Source organism: Macrobrachium rosenbergii, chromosome 10 (genome assembly GCF_040412425.1).
Source record: "Macrobrachium rosenbergii isolate ZJJX-2024 chromosome 10, ASM4041242v1, whole genome shotgun sequence".
NCBI classification, from domain to species: domain Eukaryota; kingdom Metazoa; phylum Arthropoda; class Malacostraca; order Decapoda; family Palaemonidae; genus Macrobrachium; species Macrobrachium rosenbergii.
The window spans coordinates 76,528,379-76,553,161 of NC_089750.1; the positions used below are offsets into that span (position 1 = coordinate 76,528,379).

Sequence of the window (24,783 nt, forward strand, 5' to 3'; positions counted from 1 at the left end):
GCGCCAAAGAGGTCTGTTGGTATCAAAATCGACTGTATTAGAAACATCTGGAACATTTCACGAATTTACTCATAACAGTATTGATCAATTTGGGATGTTACTGGGTAGAACAGAGAGACCACTAGCGTAGGCCATTAAAACACCCACCAGCAGAACTCGAGTTTATCTGCGGGAATCTCCTCCGTTGCTTCCATCGATTCCAACTAAAGCAGCCATTGCATTTGACCAAGTAAGATATCTCTTGTTTGTACTGGGAGCAACGACCACTGACCCGTTGTTGTAGATGTCAGGGGTCACAAGGTTCAGCTTGTGACGAAGAAACATATAACGGTGAATATTTCAGACCTTTCTCGGACCCTTGGTGGTGACGAGAGTTTCCAAGTAAAGGAGGTTGCTTAGAGAACAAAAGACAGATAAAAAATTTTTGGGAAACAGGGGATTAGGAGATTATTTTAAAATTGACAAGCATTCATTGCAGAGCGATACATCTAGAAGCCCAGACGTTTGTCAAATCGTCTGACTCAGAAATCCTTTTTTTAAGTATATATTTGTAATTCTCTATTAAGTCTTTATACCTTTTAAAACTGATAATCTTGACTTGTCTCAATGAGACGTGCACTAATTTCCTGTAAAACTTGACTTTTGTATTGACAGGTAATAGAATTCGTAGACACGCCATATGCCGCTCACACCATTGCCACCGATCCCTAGAAAATTAACGGAATAGGAACGCTAAAAAAAAAAATTGATAAAAAAATAAAATCATCGCATGTGGAGTATCTAAATCCTTCTTTCCGTGGGATTCGAATCTCTTTCGAGTCACAAGATGGGCCCTTTTGAGTCTCTCTCTGTCTCGCACATCTATTCGGATTCTGTTGCTTTAGACTCTTCGTCAGTTGGACTCTCGTCGACTGTAACAAGAGACGTGTCGTGAGGTCTGCTTTGCAGAGTTGTCACCATGTTGTAAACAAGTTAAGTACATGTTGCAAACAAGTGAAGTACATGTTGCCAACAAGTTGATTACATGTTGATAACAAGTTGATTACATGTTGCCAACATGTTGAGTGCATGTTGCCAACAGGTTGGGTACATGTTGCCAACAGGTTGAGTACATGTTGCCAACAAGTTAAGTACATGTTGTATACAATGCATACGGGAGTTGAGTCGTAGCCATTGGAACAGAGAGACAGTAATGTTGACAAACCGCATGTAGATTCCTGGTTTATTGTAAGATTAATTGACAAACTGGATGTCCACTACCGGAAAATATTTTGCATAAAAGTATTTGTCATTTCTCAGGGTGTATTAACTAACAATGCCAAAATATTATTCGGATATTCTCCACTCTGGAGAATATAGCCCGCTCAGCATGAAGTTCGTGCATACATGAAATGTCTTATGTAATAGTTCTGTATCAAATTCAGATGTATGATATAAAAATCATAGCCTAGTGTATAGCGTATGAAGATGTAAATCACGTGATGCATTCATCCACTTGCGTAAAATGTAACAACAATAATTGTCTTAAAAGAAAGGTAATATTGTAATGTTATTCATAAGGGTAATAGAGTGTTCTCTTCTTCACCTGAAAATGCATAATAAATATCATCTAAGTAATATGTAATGCTTTATAGAAGATTTAGAACAAAAATTCTTTTTTTTATCAGTACACTGGCATATTTCACATATGTGTAGGTCTTTCTAGTTGTTTAGAAGTATTAACTTTCATGCCTGCACACAGAAAATTTCAGGCACACAGGTGTATATACATACATACATATATATATATATATATATATATATATATATATATATATATATATATATATATATATATATATATATATATATATATATATATATATATATATATATATATATATATATATATATATATATATACAGGTATATATATATATGTATATATATATATATATATATATATATATATATATATATATATATATATATATATATATATATATATATATATGCATAATGCATGCATGTAGTGGTGATACCTACAAAGTTTCTTTTTTTTTATGCCAACCTAAAAGCAGGATTCCTTTGATGACAACAGTTGGGGCAGCCATAAAAACATGTTGAGATCATGTCAGCAAAATGAGAAACAAAGTTAACCCTTACAGTAATATTTCCCTTGTTCAGTCATAATCAAACGAAAAAAAAGGCTACAATCAAAGATAACATATTCTGAATTTTCTTTATTGGTATACCAGGGTAGCAGGAATTGCCTCTGGCCTTGTCATGTCATTTGCCAGTAAGAGAAGTGACTCATTATGTGATCTTTCCACGTAACCTGGATGTAAGATTGACCCTCACGGTCCAACGAAAGGGTTTGATAAACGAAACTGTGTCTCTTGTCAGTGTGGCCCTGTCGAGTCCCATGTGAAGTGAGCGTATAGAAGCCATTTTAAAATGCAGAATAGCCTGTAACTTTTAGAATAGATAAAAAGGTGTTTCCCAAGTGTACTTTTCTGAAAGAAAAAAAACGAAGTGAATTGTATGGAGCGGATTACCGCCACAGTAGCATAATGTATTCAAAGGACAGAAGGCCGACGCCAAGCACAGTCTCTTGTGATGTGTAAAATTAAGATTCTAACATAAATAGGGGTACATATTGTATTGACTGAGCCTGTAAAGCTTTGTAAATCGTAACTGATATTTTTTTAGCTTAAGGAACATATTAATATATATATCATTGAAGGCGTGTGTCACATATCCATGAGTTTTTTTTTTTTCAAACAGTATTAGAATCCCAAGTCGTGAAAATCTGGTTTAAAAGCCACATTGCATTGTGTCGAGTATTTCAGATGCCATGGAGATATAAAGCACGCTTTACTTGTGATGTCATTTGCATTCTGAAGTAATTTTTGAACTTTTTTTTTTTAAGTTTAGAACGATGCTAGTCATACAAATTATATAAAGGTTGAAGTATATATATAAATATATATATATATATATATATATATATATATATATATATATATATATATATATGTATATATTAATATTATATATATATATATATATATATATATATATATATATATATATATATATATATATATATATATATATATATATATATATATATATATATATATATATATATATATATATATATATATATATATATATCAATATATATATATATATATATATATATATATATATATATATATATATATATATATATATATATATATACATATATATATATATATATATATATATATATATATATATATATATATATATATATATATAATATTTTATGGGAGTGTACAAATGGCGCCGAGGAAGGTAAAGGATAGGTTGTGTAATTCTTCCTACAAATGTGGAAAGGTAGTTATTTTTTCCATTCTGTTTCTTTCTGTACGCACATATGTAAAACATGCATACGCACGTATGTGCGGTATGTATGAGTTAACTGTATGTATACTTTAAAGTCTGTATGTTGTGAACATGTGTACACACATGTGTATATATATGTATACATATAGATGTATGTATGTATACATACACACTTGTGTGTATATGTGATCAAATACCTACGACTGAGACAAACTTTTTTTTATGCTGTGAGATCCCTAGATATATCATTGCTTTGTGCCATAGTATATATACAATAGACTGATAGATTGCCCCATGCAGGTTCCATGTGCCAAATGAGAAAATTAGATATTGTAATAAGCAGTATTTCATTATTGATATACCAGTGGCCATTATCGTGTAATTACGAGAGAGGCGAATGACCACTGGTAAGCGTTCTTCGTGAGATCGTGGTACGTCGACAAAATCATGCTTTCCTTAGAAGTCAGTTTATGTGCATTTATCATACGTATGTATTTGAGTTTGCGAGTATGTGTGATTAGAAGGCATGCATGACTGAAGTTTTTTCCTTAATTGAATAATTATGCCAACACCTTTATTTTATCCTTACTCATTCCACTGGAATATAGATTGTATAGATTCCAACCACAATTAAGAAAGCGGCATATTGTAAGAACCTCCACGTGGTTATTCGCCTCTCCGTACAAGACCTGTATCGTACTGCTTTTCTGCCTTACCTGTAAATAAGTACACACAAGACATGTCATGTACAAGACGGCGTGTCTTGCGAGTGTAGTTCACCTCCCCCCTCCCTCCCCCCACCTTTTTTTTACGACGCTCAAACTAAGCAAAATCAGCAGAAACATATCATTTTTCAAACAAGGTCATTTCTTGCGAGAGTGTCTGGGTCACGTGACACATATACCTGAAACAGTCGTGTAGATGGTGTTATATAGCTGCCTGTGAGTGGTATATGCAACTGTATTTATTTATTTATTTATTTATTTCAAGTTTGTAACATTACGATGAGATAAACATGATCAATGGAGCTTTGTGTGGTCTTTCAGGCAAAGAGTAGTTGGGTTGCTTAATTTTGAAATAGTTTTTTTTTTAAATTGCAGACTGTTGCAGATAATTTTTTAGATAATATACGTGATAAATGATATCAAGGCCAAGAGAAAGGGAAGGTCTGCTCACTTCCCCCCAAAATACCCCACGTAGGCGGAGCTTTGTCTACCTCCTTATTGCGTCAGCAGGCGAATTGCCGTAATGAGCAGGTATACCTCTAAGATACGTCATCGCCTACGTAGTTAACCCCAGGTGGGAGGCGACTCCACCCAATATAGTAAAACTTGTCTCTCTTGGCCCTGGATGATATACATGATTTTGAATTGTAAACTCTGAACCTTTTCAATAAGGAAAGGAAGTTTTGTCCGCACTCGGTCAATACGATGATTTCCCTAGGTAACTCTGAAGTATAGTCTCGCAGCTTTGAATAAGCGTTAAAATGAGCTCATCCTATGAAGGCAGATGTCTTCCTTGCTTGCCATCGAGGTCATTGTCGTATGATAGTCGAATTAGAAGGAACTTCCTGACATTAGTCTGTCTCGCTGAGAAGCGTAAAAAAAAAAAACAAAGCTGGACATTTTTACAAAGCAAAAATGGTGATTTCAGAGGTGTTTTTGATACTGTTAATTGCAAAAAAAAAAAGAAAAAAAAAAACAATTCTGAAAATTATTTTGAAATCAGGTCCCTTCAAAATGACGATAATGGAATAAAGAAAAAATGATTCACCGTTTTGCTTCTACGAAAAACAAGAAACGTATTTGTCAGCGATGATGATAATTGTTTGTGTTAATGCTTCCTGGCGTTGCGGATTTGTGTCAGCGCTTTTTCGAACAACGATTGTGAATCTTCTTGCTTGAAGATCGAACAGAACTTTTTCCCATTTGAATTTTTTTCTTTTTAGCGGTGTCATTGTTCTCTAACTTGTGATAAAATGCAGCTACTGATGCTTTTTTTGCCTGCATCTCTCTCTCTCTCTCTCTCTCTCTCTCTCTCTCTCTCTCTCTCTCTCTCTAAAGATATCCCTGGGGAAACGGTGGTGATTTCCGCTCTCAAAGTGATTATTATTATTATTAGTATTATTATTATTATTAAAATGCATCGTCGAGTTTGCTTTCCCGTAGATCGAAGAGGAATTAAGAACGACAAACTGCAAAATTCTCGTAAACAAAATTCAGAATCTGGTGTTGTCCGGATTTCATTCGATCACGACAGAACGTAGCGGTAATACTGATGAAAATAATTCACAAACTGAATAAGGAAAACAGAAAATATCCTCTATTCTTACTGGCTGGAGTTTGTTGCGATTTACTTAAACCTTTTAAGTCTTCCTAATTAAAGCCGGTTAAGGAAAATGATAAACATTGCGCTAGAAGCGCCATTGTCAGTTGTATGCCTTTGGTGACCTCCAGTAGATGTACTGTATATTGGCGTTCTTCGTTCAACTGCCTGGTCCTTATGGCAAGATCATGATGTACTGTTGTTATTTCCTGTGCAAAAGAACACTTCAGTGATTAAGAAAAAAAAAATTATATTCAAGACAATGATGAAACAGGATAAATTCTGAAACGTCAAATATGTTGAAAAGTGCTCTATCATAAGATACTGTGGACAAACCCTTGTGGAAACGACAGATTTGTGTAACAATTGAATTTGATAAAAAGTGTCCCTCTGTGAGATATTGTAGACCAAATCTTGAAGAAACGATAAAAATTTTTAAAGCAGTTGAATTTGTTAAAAACTGACTTTCCATGACACTGTGAACCATTTCTTATGGAGACGATAGACTTTGAATCGGTTAAATTTGTTAAAAAGTTACTTTCCATGGTACTGTGGACCATTTCTCATGGAGAAGATCAATTTCGAGACAGTTAAATTTGCTAAATGTGTTTAAAAGTGTCTTTCCACAAGATACTGTGGCTATCTCTTATGGAGACGATAAATTTTTCGAAATATTTAAATTTGCGCAGCCATAGAATAAAAAAAGCATATTTCGTTTTGTTTTTCTCTGAAAAATTCATTTTCGATTTTTGATAAACGTCATCTGCTCATTCACGTCGCTTCGGTACCAGTGTAAAGATGGAAAAAAAATTGCCTGAATGAAATAAAACCATTATTTCCCACTCACTGCTTCAAAAACCAAGGCTTCAGGACACTTTTCAAACTCCAGCACCAGTACTTTTCAACCCCCAGTTTCGAACACTTTTCAAACCGCAATTTCGAACACTTTTCAAGCCGCAGTTTTGAACACTTTCATCATCGTAGTTTCGAACACTTTTCAAACCGCAATTACGGACACTTTTCAAACCCTAGCACTAATACTTTTCAACCCCAGTTTCGAACACTTTTCAAGCCGTAGTTTCGAACAAAACCGCAGTTTCGAACACTTTTCAAACCACACTTTTGGACACGTTACAAACCCCAGTTTCGAACACTTTTCAACCCGCAGTTTCGAAAACTTTTCAAACTGCAGTTTCAAACACTTTTCAAACAGTTTCGAGCACTTTTCAAACCGCAGTTTCAACCATTTTTCAAACAAATTTCGAACACTTTTCAAACCCGTTTCGAACACGTTTCAAAGCCCAGCTACGAATATTTTTCAAACTGCAGTTTCGAAAACTTTTCAGACCGTAGTTACAGGCACTTTTGCCCAGTTTCAAACACTTTTCAAACAGAAATTTCGAACATTTTTAAAACAGCAGTTTCGAACACAAAACTCAGTTTTGAACACTTTTCAAACCCAAGTTTCGAACACTTTTCAGACAGCAATTTCGAACACTTTTAAAACAGCAGTTTCGAACACTTCAAAGCTCAATTTCGAACACTTTTCAAACTGCACTTTCGAACATATAAACTTCAAACCGCAGTTTCGAACACTTTTCAAAGCCCAGTTTCGAACACTTTTCAAACCGTAATTTCGAACACTTTTCAAACCCCAGTTTCGAACACTTTTGAAAGCCAAGTTTCGAACACTTTTCAAACTGCACTTTCGAACACTTTTCAAACCGCAGTTTCTAACATTTTTCAAACCGTAGTTACGGACACTTTTCCAACCCCAGTTTCGGACATTTTTCAAACCCCAGTTTCGAACACTTTTCAAGCCCTAGTTTCGAACACTTTTCAAACTGCACTTTCGGACACTTTTCAAACCCCAATTCCGGACATTTTTGCCACTGATTCTCACAAAGTAGGTTTAAACAGATAGCTCCAACCCCGCGAACTTTATTCCTTATGAACGAAAATAACCGAGAAAGCTTTTTCTTTCATTCCGCATAAATAGAATCAGTCTATGTATAATTGTGTGTGTATATATATATGTATATATATATATATATATATATATATATATATATATATATATATATATATATATATATATATATATATATATATATATATATATATATATATAAACATACGGCAAATAGAAAGATAATATAATCTTGATAAGGCATCCCCTAGTCTTCAAAGCGTGCATAATATGCAAGACCGTTTTCTGCCCCGGATGTGGGCCCCTTCGTGAACGCGGCCTGAAGGTGGCGATTACGTCAAGGAATGACTCCATTAATTTTTCGTAGTATCAGCTGGTTCTGATTCTCGTAGAGAAAATAATAATAATAATAAAAACAGCTGCAGCAGCCGTGGGAGGAACTGCCTTGCAGCCCGATAGATGACTTGATAAGAAGTAGATGACTTTAAGATATTTTAATACCAAAGCTCCTATTGATATATATATATACTGTAACCCAGAAATGACCGGATCCATTGTAGTCTTTCAAATTTTATCTTTTGTGTTTCTATCGAACTGATAAATAACTTCGCTGTTAGTTGCTAAGGCCAGAAATATGTGATTATTATGTATATATAGTGAGTTGTGAGGGAATAACTAGTCTCAAATCATTTTTATTACTGATCCCTTAAGAGAAAGAGAAAAAAATAAAACCGACGACGCAGAAGAAAGAAATTCACTTATGACAGATGGCAGGATGGCGGGGCGAATTCCCTTCTCAAGCGTAACGTCTAGTCCTGATCCGCTTTATAGGATATTCGCTGTAGGATATTAGCCACGTAGGATACTCGCTGTCATCCTGCTATCTTCATTTGGGCTTTCGCATACTGCCGTCGCATTTTGTCTATGGTATATAAAAAATAAACAAAGAATACGACAGTGGAAATTACTATTCTTCGTGTGCATCATTTCCAATATATTGTACCTTAACCGTAGGGTTTTTTCCAGTGTAATGTATAAAGTATTGTGCAAATTCGGAAAAAAAAATAATGTTCTAATAATCTGCCTTTTGTAGTTACGAGGATTTATTAAATACCTATAAACGAGTTGCGCCACAGTCTTTCATTTCCCGAGAACCTCCTTTTTTGTGAATTGGCCGCAAGTGTTTGGGTTTTTAAAAACCCAGTGAATCTAGTTTTATCAAGAGTGGCGCATTGCAAGTAGAATCTTTGAATGGAGGGTTTTAATAAGAAGAGAATGCATTTGGTATCAGTACTTCATCGTTTGATAACAGCTCTCTATCATAAATTTTCTTGCCGTTTCTGGGGTAAGTTAAACAGTATTCCTGGCGGTAAGGAATATGTTGAAGGTCTCAGACTGGGTCAAATGCAGTATTTTAAGCAGATAATCATGAATATGACTACAAAATTGTAATTATTTGCTTGCATTAAGACAATGTTGCAATCAGTTCAAAAGTAGCCAAAACATCAAGGCTACAGCCTTCGAGAATTTTGTGATGATTTTGAAACTTTATTTCAAACTAGACAGTATTTTAGTGTAATTTATTTCAGTTTACTTTCATTATTAAAGCTGTTAAAAATACCAAGGCTAGGCTATGCTTCTAGGATGTTTTGTGGTCAAATTTGAGTTTTCTTGTAAACTTGACATACTGTAGTATTTTTGCCACTGGGATCACGGATACGCCTGAAAAATTTTATTGTAATGTAGAAATGTTGCAATCAGTGCAGAATTCGTCTGAACGCAAAGCATGCAATACATCAGCTTCCTGATGACGAATATGAATGTATAATTGGAATATATATAGAGCGCAAGTGGCTTGTAATATGACAATGTTGCAAGAAATGAAGAAAATTAGAAAAATAACGAACAAGGTTATGTCCTTGGGGATTTTTCAGGATCCAAGTGGAACTTTCCTTCAAAATGGTTATAATGAAATTTACTGAGGCCACTGATCACAAATATGAATGAAAACTTGCTTTATATAGTGAAAATGCTTGCAATACAACAATGTTGAAAGCAACGCAAAATTGCCACAATGCCAGTACTGTATCCTGCATACTGTGTTCTTGCTGATATTTTTGGTGTCTGTAACAAGAATTTTTTGTTTAAACTGGGTACAATGTTGTATATTAAGCCAATTCTTTAAAGGTCTAGTCTATGCACACAGCTGATGGCATATAGTGTGAAAAAACTACAAGAAGAAGCTGAACCAGAAAGTCTTGTAACAGTGGAAAGGGCGAGGAAGGAAACAAGGTATCCTCACTCCTCGAGCAGAACTCATTGTGACACTTGATAGAAAAGACCTCCGGGAGATTTTACTGCCGAGAATCTGGATATGTTTTGGCATATGGTAGGTGCAAGGAACAAGACATGGAGCCATTTTTCTTAAGGTAAGTTGATACCGAACAGAGTCCACGCAAGAAGGATCCTGAACATGTTCACTCTGGAGATAAACACACCATTCTCTCCCCACAAGTATAACGAGTTTATTATGGAGAAGAAAATTCATTTTTACGTGCTGTAGAAACAATAAGCCTTGCGGACGTCAGATCTTGAAGTAAATTCATTAAGCCTGGTGTATCATATTCAAACGTAGTTTCCCAACCGCAACCTTTGCAAGAAATCTGCCCATCTTAACAAACAAGCGAAGTCATCCAATCCAATAACAGATTTCGAGGAACTCGGAAGCTAAAAAAAGTTAGTAAAATAACTGAGCAGTGAATCACGTTTGGGAGAACTGTCATTTAAACTGTAGATATCAAAACGCGATTATCTGCCAAGCATCACAGCCTGTCCTAGATGTGGATACACAGTCTCAGGTCGAGGTATCCCAGGCCGATTAATATTGTCAGGAAGGCCAAGATCTAGAGTACTTTTTGACCAGCAGTAGTATCCAGTATCTTGTCTGAATCACCCAGTTTAACCCTAGAATGCCAGCTGCACGGATCTCGTAGCAGGTGAGTGTATGTGCTTTTGATAATGTTAAATCTTTAAACACTGCAGTAAAATGACTAGTTAGTGAGCTGCCAGAATGACTATACAATAATATATGGCCACAGATCAATTATATTAAGGCAATTATCTAAGGCCCAGAAATCTGAAATCACATTGCCGGAAATAGCGGATAACTATCTTAAAGGCATTGAAGTCTCGTATATTAATTAGTTGATATTATATCGCCAAGTGTGCCGCATTTTACATTATGATCTAAGGATCAAAGTCACATTTAGGGGTCGAATGTCACAAATACATCTTATTTTTGTGTTTCTGTAGAGTGAACATTCAGACCCCTGACCTCTGCACCCTTAAAAATTTAAATTGTCCAAAATGTAGTTTTTATGGCATTTTTCATGTTTTTTATTTGAATTATTATCACACTTGACCTTGCACTTAAAATAATTTTCGATTCGTCTTTCTTGTTGCATGCAGGGTTAATTTTCTCTCTCTCTCTCTCTCTCTCTCTCTCTCTCTCTCTCTCTCTCTCTCTCTCTCAAGACAATACGAATGTTGTTGCTAATTTCACTTAATTATTATTAATTATTAATGCCCAAAAATTCGCAATTACATTTTTTGGAAATAGCGGATAACTATCTTAAAAGGGATTGAAGTCTCCTATGATAATTAGTTAAGGTTACTATATCAAAATGTATTTTTATAATTTTTTTCAAGTTTATTTAAATTTTGTTTACGCTGGTCCTCTCCATGAAAATTACCTATGCGTCTTTCTTGTTGCACTCTCTCTCTCTCTCTCTCTCTCTCTCTCTCTCTCTCTCTCTCTCTCTCTCTCTCTCTCTCTCTCACACACACAGTCATAGTTTGGTTATTCCTATGATTAATCTTCTTCTTGAATGGTATTTCCAGAGAGGGAAAGACTGGAGACCGGAGCCCAAATACTGCAGAAGGCGCAAAAGAAAAAGCCACCTCATGCAAAGGTAAGTGAATGCTTAAGGTTCCATGTCTTAATGACATGAAAACAAATCCTGTTTTGACACCTGGGGCTGCGTTGGCTGCTTGTTACCGTGTCTGAAGAGGTGGCACTGGTCTTTTTCACTTCCTCCGGGAATACTTCCATTTTTCATGGATCCCCTCGTTCTGGAAAACAGTATCCTACTTGTTTCCAACATGTTGGAGACATTAATTGGGACATTTGTTCCATAGGCTCCAACCAAAGGTAAGACAGGAATGTCCTAGGCCTCACAGTGACAGTGAAACATTACTGAACAGGGATGGCCTTGTGAACTTGTGAAAATAGGAGAGAGAGAAAGAGAGAGAGAGAGAGAGAGAGAGAGAGAGAGAGAATTTCTAAACCTCTAGAAATGGTAGAACACCAACTTTCACATAATAAAACTATAAAATACAAGTGAACATTCGAACACATTTAAAACAATTAGTAAAATCAATCAGGACAATGTATATAATTTAAAATGTCACTTTAATCAATATATCTATTAAAATACCGTAATACCCTCTGAAAATGTTGACGCATCTCGAGATGTGTTTGTTTTCTTCTCTCAGCCAATCAGGAGGCGTTTTCTCCTTCTCAGTTTGAAGGGAGTTGCTTGGAATCTCGCGATTGGCTGAAAGCTAGTGATAAGGTTTTCAGGTACACTGTCAAGTGGACCGAGTGAGGTCAGCTGTGAGTGTTAGTCATTTGTCCTTATGATTTTGTGGCTGGTAATAATTGAGGTTATTGGAGTTGTGATGTAACGTTCTGCAGTCACCAAGAATCTTCGTAATGCATCCAAAGGTGTGTTATGTTGGCCCTAAGAGAAACTTTAGACTGTGACCCGTTGTTATTGCTTTTCCTTGGCCTCTGAGCCGACGAATTCTGTTTGTCAATGTGAGGAAATGCAGATACAGTGCCGCTGGAGAGATGACTTTCCAGGTGTATTATTATTCAACTGCCTGGATTTCCAGGAGGAAAATGGAAGAGGAATTCTGTCCGCAAGTGTGAGAAAATTATAAATACCGTACCGATGAAGGAACCGCATTCCAGGCATATTATTCAACTGCCTGACTTTTCAGGAGGAAATGGAAGAGATTCTGGAACAATGGGAAGTTTCCAGCCTTGGCCAAGCACAATAGGCATTCATTCACCAGGACTGGCTTTTCAAGAAGGAAAATGGAAGAGATTCTGGAACAAGAAGTTTCCAGCCTTGGCCAAGTACAATAGGCATTCATGAACCAGGACTGGCTTTTCCATAAGGAAAATGGAAGAAATTCTGAAACGAAGGGAAGTTTCCAGCCTGGGGCAAGTACAATAGGCTTTCATTAACCAGGACTGCCCTTTCCAGAGGGAAAACGGAAGAGATTTTGGAACTAACATTAAGGTAAGGGAAGTGTCTTGCATAAGCTCAGTAGAATAGACATTCAATAATCGATGTTCTAGCACCTCTGAATAGGAGAGAAGGGCGTAAAGCACAGGATTAAATAAAAATACCACCTTTCTTGTTTACTGGAATGTTTTAAGAACTTCCTTTTTGGCACATCGACTGCTTAAGATTTTTGCCTCGCAGAGGTCACTTTGTAGAAGTAGGCTTTTTCATTAGGGTGGCCTTTTGACAGCAGGGTTTTTTTTTAAAACAAAGTCCATGTGAGGGTAAAAGTTCGTTTCTGGTCCGAACTCCAGTTCCACATGAGAGCTAGTACTAAACACGGCGAAACAGTGATTCATCTACACTGTTTAGCCGTGTTTAGTACTAGCCCCTGTGGGATCAAATGTATTTCGCCGTGTTTAGTACTAGCCCCTGTGGGATCAAATGTATTTCGCCGTATTTAGTACGAGTATTAGAGCCTGGGGGATCAAATGTCCCTTCAAATGTCCTAAGTGTATTTCGCGAAATTGAAACTTAGAAAAAATCTTCAATTATTTACATATATTTTATTTTTTATTGATAAATATTAGTTTGCAAGAATTATATATAGTATACTCTTTTCATTTTTATATGAAGATTCGAAAGATATATTAAAAAAATCGAGTAGGGACGTTCGGGCCGGAAACGAACATGATTCCATATAAGCAGCCCACGAGTGTGTATTTACCTGTGAATGAGAAAAGTGATCGTTCTTGGCTAACGGAAGAGATAGAAGAATAGGACAGGATAAGGTTACGGATTCAGTGCTTTTAGGAATCTCCCGGTGCTGTTGGTTAGGGAATTGTTGCGATAACTGGGAGTCTTGGTGTTTTGGGCAGTTAAGCCATGAAGGAAAATGTGTTTTTTTTTATTTATTAGGGAAATTGATAGTGCTACCAAAGAGCCCCGCACGGAGATATTTATTAATGGATTTGTTGTACTAAATATAGAAAAGGATGTATGTGATGTAGTTCGGGTGGGATATTGAGAAATTTACCGTCTTTTGTTTACTTTTGTAGGTAGAGAAGCTCCGCTGAAGACCGTGTTAAGAATGGCCAAAGAATTTTAGACCTTGATGTTAAGTACCAGCCCTTCGGGGATTAACGTAAAATCATAACCAAGAGATGGTAAATTTCTCACTTTATTTTAGAGAATATCTCAAACTACCTCACCTGTACTCTATTATATGCACCCTTGTCTATATTGTTCGGTCAAAAAATTTTGTTAACAAGCAACATCTCCGTGGAGAGCGCTTTCCTAGAACTACCTCTGTTTGTTGTGGTTTGCTAAATCGTTCTCAAAGCAGTGATGCAAATGAGTTTCGGACCTGGTCGTTTCGGTCGTAAATCATTTGGGCTCTAACATCCAAAACAACCTAAGACGTTATGTTTATTGTATTTACCGTTAAGTTTTTTATGGTATTTACCGTCATTATTTTGTTTTACGTACATCCCCAAGGGGCTGGTACTAAACACGGCGCCCATTTTGCACGTAAATGTGCTTAACGGCCTAAATGACTTATGAAACGACCCGAACTCGATGCAAATGAATTTTGGGTGCTAGCCTGCTAGGCATACCTTAAATCAATATCCGGGAGCCATAACTATATTTTGGGACCGTTTTGATAGATAACGTATAACGGGTATGATCATTATAAGCATAGAAGCTTATATATATGCGGAAGACATCAAGCCTAACCACAGTGGGACCCATTTTTTTTTTACTCCCGTTTCACATTACTTACTCTAGAGTCAGAAGTTGACGTACAAATACTATCAGGATGTTTCAATGATACTATCACATGCATACGTTTTCTGGTATTGTTTAACATTATGTAACTCTTTTTTTGGTGTTTGCAGCATTTTTAGGTGGCAACATTTTTTTTTTTTCGTCAGAAATTATTCGAACGTAAATTCAAAGCTGATGTGAAGCTAATTCTGTAATCCCTTTGAGCCATTATCACGTTTTCAGTTCCCACTGCAGATTTTTTTCCAAGGGAAAAGCTGTGTCGTGGTATTCCGAAAGAGAGAGAGAGAGAGAGAGAGAGAGAGAGAGAGAGAGAGAGAGAGAGAGAGAGAGAGAAACACACACACACACACACACACACACACTGACGCTGAGGAAAACCACAATAAATCGCCACTGTGCAGGTTTTGTAAACCCTGCCGAAGGAATCGAAAAGGCACCGAAGGGATTTTTTTATACGTTCATTTATAAACCTTTCAAACACAATAACTACTTAATGAGATTTAGATCGTTCTCGTACATCCCTGATAAAAGTTTATAACGAATTAGCACATAGCACCTTTTTTAATAGTTTTATATTGGATTAGCCAATTTTTAACAGTTTTATAATGAATTAGCCAATTTTTAAAGTTTTATATCAAATTAGCCCATTTTTGAAATAGATTTATAAGGAATTAGCCAATGTTCAAAAGTTTTATATCGAACTGGTCAATTTTTAACATAATTTTATATCGAATTAGCCAATTTTGAAATAATTTTATATCGAATTAGCCAATTTTTTAAATTTTTTAATCGAATTAGCTAATTTTTAAAAGCTCTATATCGAATTAGCCAATTTTTTAAAGATTTTATAACGAATTAGCCAATTTTAAAATAATTTCATATCGAATTAGCTCATTTTTTAAAGTTTTATATCGAATCAGACAATTTTTAAATCTTTGAAATAGTTTTTTGTCGAATTAGGCAATGTTTAGAAGATTTTCAAATAAAAATAATCCATTTTTAAAAGATTTTTATATCGAATTAATCCAATTTTCAGTCTTATATCGAACCAGTCCATTTTCAAAAGATTTTTATATCGAATCAGTCGAAACTTTTAACCACACCAAAAATCCTAAAAGCTTCACCAGACAGACAAAATCCTTCACAACCCATAATGTCGTTAATCACTTGTTTTTCGAAGCGAGTTTCGACCAAATGAGCTCTCCTCTTGCTCCGTGATCCGAAGTCTTACAGTTTAATGACTTTAAATTGGAATTTCGACCATTAGTTCATTTGTTTGACTTAATCGGATAGCCTTTTATTGCTTCACGATTTAAAGCTGCTAACTATGAATTTTCCCAGAGATTTTCGGACAATGTGCAATTTTTAACAAAGTTAAAGACTGGGTCTTTATCATTTAGGTTCTTGCTAGAATATTGAGACATCCTACGATATATTACGAATTAATTCTGCATTTTGTGAGAACTAAGTAAAATAGGAACCTGTAATAATAATGTCTTAATTTTCATTGACAGAAACTTGACAAAGGATAGGTTATACTATAGCTATGAAAGTCTCAGTTATAACGGATTAATGATATAACAAACTTGGATCTGAGCGTCGGGTTTAAGCCATTTTGAATAAGGCAGTATCGTTTAATTGTTTTCCAATATTATTGCGTATAATAATAGCCTTAAGTATCACATCTCAAAGGATTGCTTTGCTTATCAACTACATTACTCAAATGGTATTTGCTAGGTTACCATTTTAGAAGTTATTCATTATGCTAATAAACCTCTTAAATGAACGGGTACATGTCACTAATATAATCAAACAGCTTAACATTTATGTATAAGACAACTTAGGCTTGGAATTCTGTATCGTCATTATCATCATCATCCTTTTTTAGCAGTGGGATAGCTTGAGTGTTGAAATGTAGGTTATGCTATAGGGTTTTTGGTAATTACGGGATTTGTCCGCATTTCAGAAAGCCAGACCCTCGAGGCATCCGATAAGCTGAGAGCTACTGTACGGTGTTATGACAAGCTATACAGTAGTATAACTAAGCCCCTGAGGCACATTTTTAAACACGTTATAAGAACACAATCTAAAGTAACCATAAGTGATGTGTAGAATTTTTCGAAGATGAAAGAGGTAGAGGCAGCCAAGGCCAAGAGAGACGTGGTCTACCCAGTTGGGTGGAGTCGCCTCCCACCTGGGGTAACTACGTAGACGATGACGTATCTTAGAGGTACCTGCTCATAACGGCAATTCACCTGCTGACGCGATAAGGAGGCAGACAAAGATCTGCCTACATGGGGTATTTTGGGGGAAGTGAGCAGATCATCTCTCTCTCTTGGCCTTGGAGGCAGCATTGTCCATGTAGGTGCATGACGCATTGGCTGTTGCAGTAGTTAGTTTAAAAATTCTAGACCCTTTGTATTGATTATGATGGTAAAATATTCATTATTCTTACAGTAAGATTTCTGATGAAGACCTGAAGTCGTGGACCTCCAACGATCTTATCAAATCGCTCTGGGAGCACAACAGAGCTGCAGATGCTCCAGTAGTAGTAAGTTTTATTTAAGATTATTACTTTCCTGAAGGTTTTGACACTATTAACCTTAAGGGTTAAGAAGCTTAATAGCTATAATGTACGTGGGCAAGGTAACTTCAGTAAGTTTGTGGAAATAGCTATTGCAGTGAATCAAGTTGTAGACCTGATTGTGAAAATAATTTGACTGATAAAAATTTCATTTCAGCAGTTGTTGGAGTAGACCGAGAAGCATTCACATCTACCTCACATTGGGATCGAACCCCCTGACCATAATTCACCTCGCAGTAACAGGAAAGTCCCAAGTTATGCACCTGAATAACTGGTAGGCTTGATTGTTATGATTATTAGTTATGACAATACGTCCCCAATTAAAAGGTTTTTTAAGGATGTACTGTTATGTGTAGGTGTTCAACTCTTAAGTGGTTGGGAGTGAATGGTGATGTAGAACCCAGTGGTTCTTAACCTTTTTCAATGTATGCACCCCTTTCAAATTAGCAGTCAGTTCTCGCACCCCCTGAATTGCTGAAATAAAAGTAAGGTAAAATACAAAGTTGATATGATGTGTATGAATAAAAAAAAACTTTTTTAATCTTCATTCACAAAGCTTACAATTATTATTATTATTATTATTATTATTATTATTATTATTATTATTATTATTATTATTATTATTATTATTATTATTATTATTATTATTATTATTATTGTTGTTGTTGTTGTTGCAGAAAAAATAACATGCTTATATAAAAATATATTTTGCTTTAACTATTCATAGGCATCCTTGCAGCCCCTAGGAACCGGCCTCGCACCCCCTAGGGGTGCAAGCACCCCTGGTTAAGAACCACTGATCTAGGCTATGTACCCTGGAGATTCTAACTGCAAATTTTCCACCTGGTTCAAAGGCAAATCTTTAAGACCATACTTTAGCAAGATGAGACTCCCTGATCAGTCTAAACTACTCTAGTGTTATTCTCGTTCATTCCGGTCAATATCCCCAATTATCAAGGTTTAATAATTCGTATTTCTTGTATGAGATGTTTTGAATCGGAACAAACCGTTTAGAAGTACTTAACCTATTTTAAATTCTTTGACACTTCATTGAAACAACATGAGACCAGCGAGTAATAGCATCCAATGAGATTTTGCGTGTACAACTAAGGATTCGTAAGTAGCTGGCATTTTCAGATCCTCTCTACCGTTCCTGAAATTTCTCAAGTTTTTTTTCTATCTCTGTAAAGATATATTTCAACTGAGGGTGCTGGTTTTGGTATAGTTTTGAAGCTGAATAGTTATGTTTTATTGTATAGTATTTAAGAAAAAAAATAATAGTATAAAAGGTCAAAGAATTGACCAAAATCGACAATTTCTATGACCTCTTATAAATCGTGACTCTGAGGTCGTACTTTAAATGATGCTCAGACAAGTCAAAGGTAATCCAAAGGGTTAAATGACTGGTGAAAACCTAAACTTGAAATGTAGGAAAGTGGCTGAACAGCTAAAGATAAAGGAGAGTAACTGGGGAGTGCATACTGATAAAAATAAAAACTTGCACCCAAATGGATGTTGCTAAAACCTGTAGATGGTCTTTGACTATATATAACATTGTTTCTTCATGATGTGCATTGTATCTTAATAGTCGGTTTCATGATAGAGGGGCTATTTTGTAAGAATTTGAGTGCCTAGCCTCAATAAACTCCAGTATGGCAATCTTGATTTATGGTAGCCATCTTTTGATATGTTCTAAATAGCACATTGGAATTGCCTGGAAATAAATTGCCAGTTAGCTTTAGGAAAAGTTTGTGAAGCCAAGATTCTTTTGTGAGTGTTATGATTCCATAATTTCTCTATACTAAGCTGTGCTCTCTGTTCCAGGCACTGTTGTCGACACTGGAGAAATGGACCAGGCTAAGAAGAGGAACACTGCCACTTGCCATTTCAAGAATATTTTGGAAACGTCATTTATTTTTATTTTATTATCTGTTAAAAGTTGTCTCCTCCAGTGGATGAGAAAGTCTTCTAGGTACCTCCACCCATGTAACTTGATGTATATGATTGCACATTCATATGAGTAAGAAACCTTTTCATTTTCACTTGTGCCATGCTTCCCTGAGCCTTGAACAGGTGGCGAAACTAGCAAAACGCTTTGGTTATTAGTGCTAAGGTCTCCTCTTGCCAGTTGGGGTTCCCTGTCTTCCCTGCCAGGTGATACTTCCACTGTAATTTGTCGTGCACTTTGATCATGTGTTCCGGAGTGCTGTTGTGACTTGTTTTGTCCTCATAACTTGGCTCAGCAATCTCAAGGAATCTTCAAGTTGGTATTTTGAATTTTGTTGTGTGTATTCATCAACTACTGATAGTAGCTGGAAAATGATATGCAGCTCCTAAGCTTCAGTATTTAGTGTTTTCGTTCTGGGAGGAATTCTCTTATGCAGTGATGAGTAGTTATGTTTTCTCGCATGGTTGTCTCAAGTGTCTTGTATCTATTTTTATATACTTTTGACACATTTATCTGCATTTATCTACATATTCTTTACTTTCTTCGAAAGTGCTAGTCTCTGTAATACTGTAGTTTATAACTGCCTGCCAGCAGAAAGCAGGTTGGGTACCTAATTTCTCGTATGAAGTCAGCACATTTCTATAAGAAATGCCTACACCAGTTTTTGCTGAATAGTGGAATGTTCCTGCTATCAGAGACAGCAAGAAATACCGACTATAATATCTATTAATGTGTGAGAGTCGAGTGGGGAGCCAGCAAGAAATACCTAATATCTATTAATGTGTGAGAGAGTCGAATGGGAAGCAGTGAATGCTACCAGAATGAAGCCTGTATGAGTAATGGAAATAGAGGAGCTATCAGTGCTGGGTGTATTTTCTCAGGTCTCTTTTGTAAAGAGGTATTGGTCTGGAGAATCTGTCATTCGTCGTTTATTATGCATCATTAGACAGCTTTTGTGTTACCCGTTATCTCTTTAAATTGAGGACACGGATACAGGGACAGCACATTAGAATTTTACTTGGATTCACTTACATTTTTTGAGGCATTGAGTGAATTGTGCTACTGGAGTCACGTACTAATAAGAATCTACCCTAAGTTAGAGCTGAAAGCTTTTTAATGGACATAGTTTGTCTCAGTTTCTTCTTCTTCTTCTTTTGCATCTGTTTTCTCCTTGGAGTAATTAAAAATTTTTAATTTTTTTACACTGGGGTCTTTAGTATTTCCGTGGAATAAGTAGGAACACCAAGTATCACTGTTTGGTGAATTCCTTACCAGTTTCCTAGAGTACAATACAAGTTAGCGGGGCATTTTGACGGCGAATACTTTTAATTTATTGCGCATTTCAAATGGAAACCAGTAAGTAACTCAATATGATGAGCTGATGTTACATGAGGTCCTCAGAAGTCATCTGAATCTCAGTGATCATTCCAAAGGGGTAATGTTTCCCATGGCAACTAAAGAATGGGAACTGGTGTCAACATGAGCAGGCTGATAAGCCGTGGAGTTATTTTCCTGACAGCGGTATTGATGCTAATATTCTTAGGCTAGAAAGAGTCTGTAATACTCCTTCAGGCAGCCTCATTACCTTGATTTTTCTGATGTTATGGTGTTCATATTTCTTTGATGGTTAATGTTCTTTTTTGACATTGCAGTCACTTGGTTTTCTCTTTTTCGCAAATGGGCCCTTATGCTATGAAAGCTTGCTCATTAGGCAATGTCCTTTCAAGTTTACTTCACGAGAATGTTAGATCACTTTTATTTTATGATAACTTGTCTCTCTCCCAATTATCTTTGAAGCAACAGTGTAAAAAAGGTTTGCAGTTTGTATAGTCACTTACAGTTTTGAAAGGCTGAGGTTTCCTAGGTGTGAAGCTCTCCAATTTTATTGGGGAGTTCCCTTCTCACACCTCCTTCGATTGCTGCACATCTCTGTTCTGCAGAAATATTTTAGGATGGAGGAACTTAAACGAGATGAGAGACTCTCCTTAGCAGGCTGAGGCTCCAAATATAAGTAACACCACCCTTTTCAGTACGGTAGTTCAAATAGCTCTTTGGCTTGTCCGTTCATGACTGAGCATCTGGGCACAAGTGAAAATAAAAGGTTTGTTTCCATGAAGCAAAAGGTGTATCTGATGAAAGCACAGGTCTACCTGAAGAGACTATTTATTTGACTGCTTTGCTTCTCTATGTGTAATTGTGTAAGCGCCTCCTGTTGTACAGTTGTTTTAACAAATGTGGCATCGCTGTATTATAAGAATTTGGCTTATGTAAGTTTCACTGTGAGGTGTTAATATTTTATAAAGATGAAATTATGTTTTGGCCATATGTTAGAAGCCTTTTTTGAAGTGTTGTTTTCAAGAAACAAGATTCTAAAAGTTTTTAGAATTGTTATACACAGTATTTAAACCCCAAACGAAGTGTTAGACTTGGAAAGCATTGTCTATGATGTAAAGTATATGGCAAGCTTGTTTTAAAAGGGAACTCGGGTTGCAAATGAGTCTTTATTTCCAAATTTGATTCACTCCAGGTCAGTTCTAAGATCACCTCCTTTTAAACATTCTATCAGTTACATTACTGTACTACTGTAGACCACGACAATTAGACTACAACAATTTCAGTGGCTGCTTTATACCTTCGTACATAACTGATGTCCAAACCATATCTTTCAGATCTTAATCCTGTTCTCATCCTCTGAATACCACACACACACACACTCTCTCTCTCTCTCTCTCTCTCTCTCTCTCTCTCTACCTTCCTCACTCGCTGTTCAGTCATCTTGATGCAATTCAGACATGAATCAGGGCGTCCATTTTCTTTGCAATGTCTCGACAGTAACAATGCAATATGACAGGTCTTATACAAGAAATGTATTCTTACAAGGAGAACACTGCTTTACCAGCATTCCATTGTTCCCTTTCGACATTATCCAAATTGTTGCTGATATTTTCTTCCATTAATACTTTCTCAATTCCAAATTTGCAACACAGTATATCCTTAACATAACAAAATTGTTCTATTATTTCTTTCTCCTCCTGCCTCATTGTCTTTGTTCCATTCCTGCCTCGTTGTCTTTGATACATTCCTGCTTCATTGTCTTTGTTCCATTCCTGCCTCGTTGTCTTTGTTCCATTCCTGCCTCGTTGTCTTTGTTCCATTCCTGCCTCGTTGTCTTTATTCCATTCCTGCCTCTTTGTCTTTATTCCATTCCTGCCTCTTTGTCTTTATTCCATTCCTGCCTCACTGTCTATTCCATTCCTGCCTCGTTGTCTTTATTCCATTCCTGCCTCACTGTCTTTATTCCATTCCTGCCTCGTTGTCTTTGTTCCATTCCTGCCTCACTGTCTTTGTTCCATCCACCTGCCACCTGGCCACTCGCCTCTGTCCTTTGCAGGCCTCTTATCTTATTATTTGCCTACATTTTTAGCAGTGTTTGAAGGCTGTCTTAATTTTTCAACTGTCCTCTGTACCTTAGCCTCCACCCAAGAATTGTCTCGTACTTCTCATGGTGCTTAGAGGGTTCCCTGGCTGTCTCCTTTCTATATTTTTGCCAAAGATCTTGCATTCCCATTGTAGACTGACATGATAAGTAAAAAAATATCTTTAGCTATAGTATTACGAAATAAATCTGGTCTTGTGTTGGCATTATAACAGCCTTCAGGCAAGAGAGAGGGGTCCCAACAGAGAGAAGGTATACCAAGCATCTAAGACTATAACTACAGACTCGCTGAGGCTAATCATCTTTACCTGCAAGACCTGGCTTCACCTTAATTTCCTCTGTCGTTCTTACATGCAGTATGTTTCTTTAAAACATAAGTCTTCTAATCCCTATTCAAGTTATGTTTTTTTTGTGGGCTTAAAGTTTGTTTCTTTGTGTTAGCGTTCCAACATTAAAAATTTTTTTTCGTTATTTTGTATTTGCAATTTGCTATTGTTTCAGCCCAACGCAGGACCTTGCTCCTTATGCTAAGCTGTTCTGCTTGCCTCACAATTTTTCCCTTTTTTTTGGAGTGAAGACGAACCCGGAGTAGGGTTCGAAAGCTTTTGTAAATTTTACACGAGCCTTTAACGTTTATATTATTGTTGACCCTTTAGAACATTTTCCCCATTGTTATCAACTCTTTTATTCTATATGAGGTGGCATTCAATGTCATTTTTATTTCATATAGAATAATACTGGTGCCTCTGCTGCTTAGGATAATTGGCATTAATTATTCTTTTCTTTGCAACTGAATCTTTACCAACAACCTTGTTTATTCTTATCCCCCTCTCTCTCTCTCTCTCTCTCTCTCTCTCTCTCTCTCTCTCTCTCTCTCTCTCTCTCTCTCTCTCCAGTTCTATGGACAGTTTCATACGGGAGATTAAATAGAAGTTTAAAACTGAAAAGAGAATTCAGTCTACAGCAATATGATGAAAGAAAAATTTTGATGTATTCAAATAATCCTTGGATAGATATAAGGACAGAGACTTGCATAAATATGAGTTCGAACACTTCCTTTGGGTTATATTATTTTACTGAAACATATAAAGTTATTGGATGTTGTATTAGCATAAGGTAAAAGTCGTGAATGGCCAAAATACATTATACAGTTGTAGGATACATGAGGTATTTTATGCAGTTGTAGGATACATGAGGTATTTTATACAGTTGTAGGATACATGAGGTATTTTATACAGTTGTAGGATACATGAGGTATTTTATACAGTTGTAGGATTCGTGAGCTTTATTTTATACAGTTGTAGGATTCATGAGCTTTATTTTATAGTCATTCACTTTATCAATGTGAGTACTATGTAAACGATATTTCTGAGCCACGAAAGAAGGGAAAGTGTGGCGCTAAGTTGTCAAGTTTTTCATGTAAATGTCCCCAAAGGTTTTCTTTTCTTCTTTCTTGATTAGTGATGAATTTTACTTCCAGTTTAGCTGGAGAACATTTAGACAAGTTTGTTAAGAATTAATTGTGTTTTTTGCTTTTTACATTTTAAGGTATTTCTATTTTCTATTTTTTAAGTAGTGTGTGTGTTTGGTTAACGGTTTTCCAAGTCAGTCGGTCTCTCTCTCTCTCTCTCTCTCTCTCTCTCTCTCTCTCTCTCTCTCTCTCTCTCTCTCTCTCTCTCTGACTACAGCAGATGCGCATCGATGAAGTCATATAAGGTATACTTGGAACATAAGGTATACTTGGAACATAAGGTATACTGCAGATAAAGCAAAAGCTATTTTAGTCAAGTGTAGTTTTACATGACATCATAAGCATTAATCAAAGTTCGTTGAGTAGTGACGTCATAAGTTGTATGACGTAAGTAAGCCTTATAAAAATGCACAAAAGTGAGGAAATAAAAATGACAAATAACCGGACGCTCTTTTATTTAAATCCAAAATATACATTTTCGAATTGGGGGTGGTTACTCGAAATCAAATTTAGAAAAAAATATTTTTTTTTTACCCCCTTGGAGCCAGCATTGCAGTGCCCCGGGGGAAAGG

At 36.1% G+C, this 24,783-nt stretch overlaps 1 long non-coding RNA gene across 2 annotated transcripts; it reads left to right on the top strand.

The window, feature by feature from the left end:
* Nucleotides 1-11,465: 11,465 nt before the first annotated feature.
* Nucleotides 11,466-24,475, top strand: LOC136842925 (uncharacterized). 2 transcript variants are annotated; one of them, XR_010854377.1, is made up of 4 exons: nt 11,466-11,601; nt 17,230-17,323; nt 17,514-17,630; nt 19,181-24,475. It is a non-coding gene; the product is annotated as an uncharacterized lncRNA (long non-coding RNA). The 2 variants fall into 2 exon arrangements; XR_010854376.1 differs by lacking the exon at nt 11,466-11,601 and adding an exon at nt 12,114-12,999.
* Nucleotides 24,476-24,783: the final 308 nt, after the last annotated feature.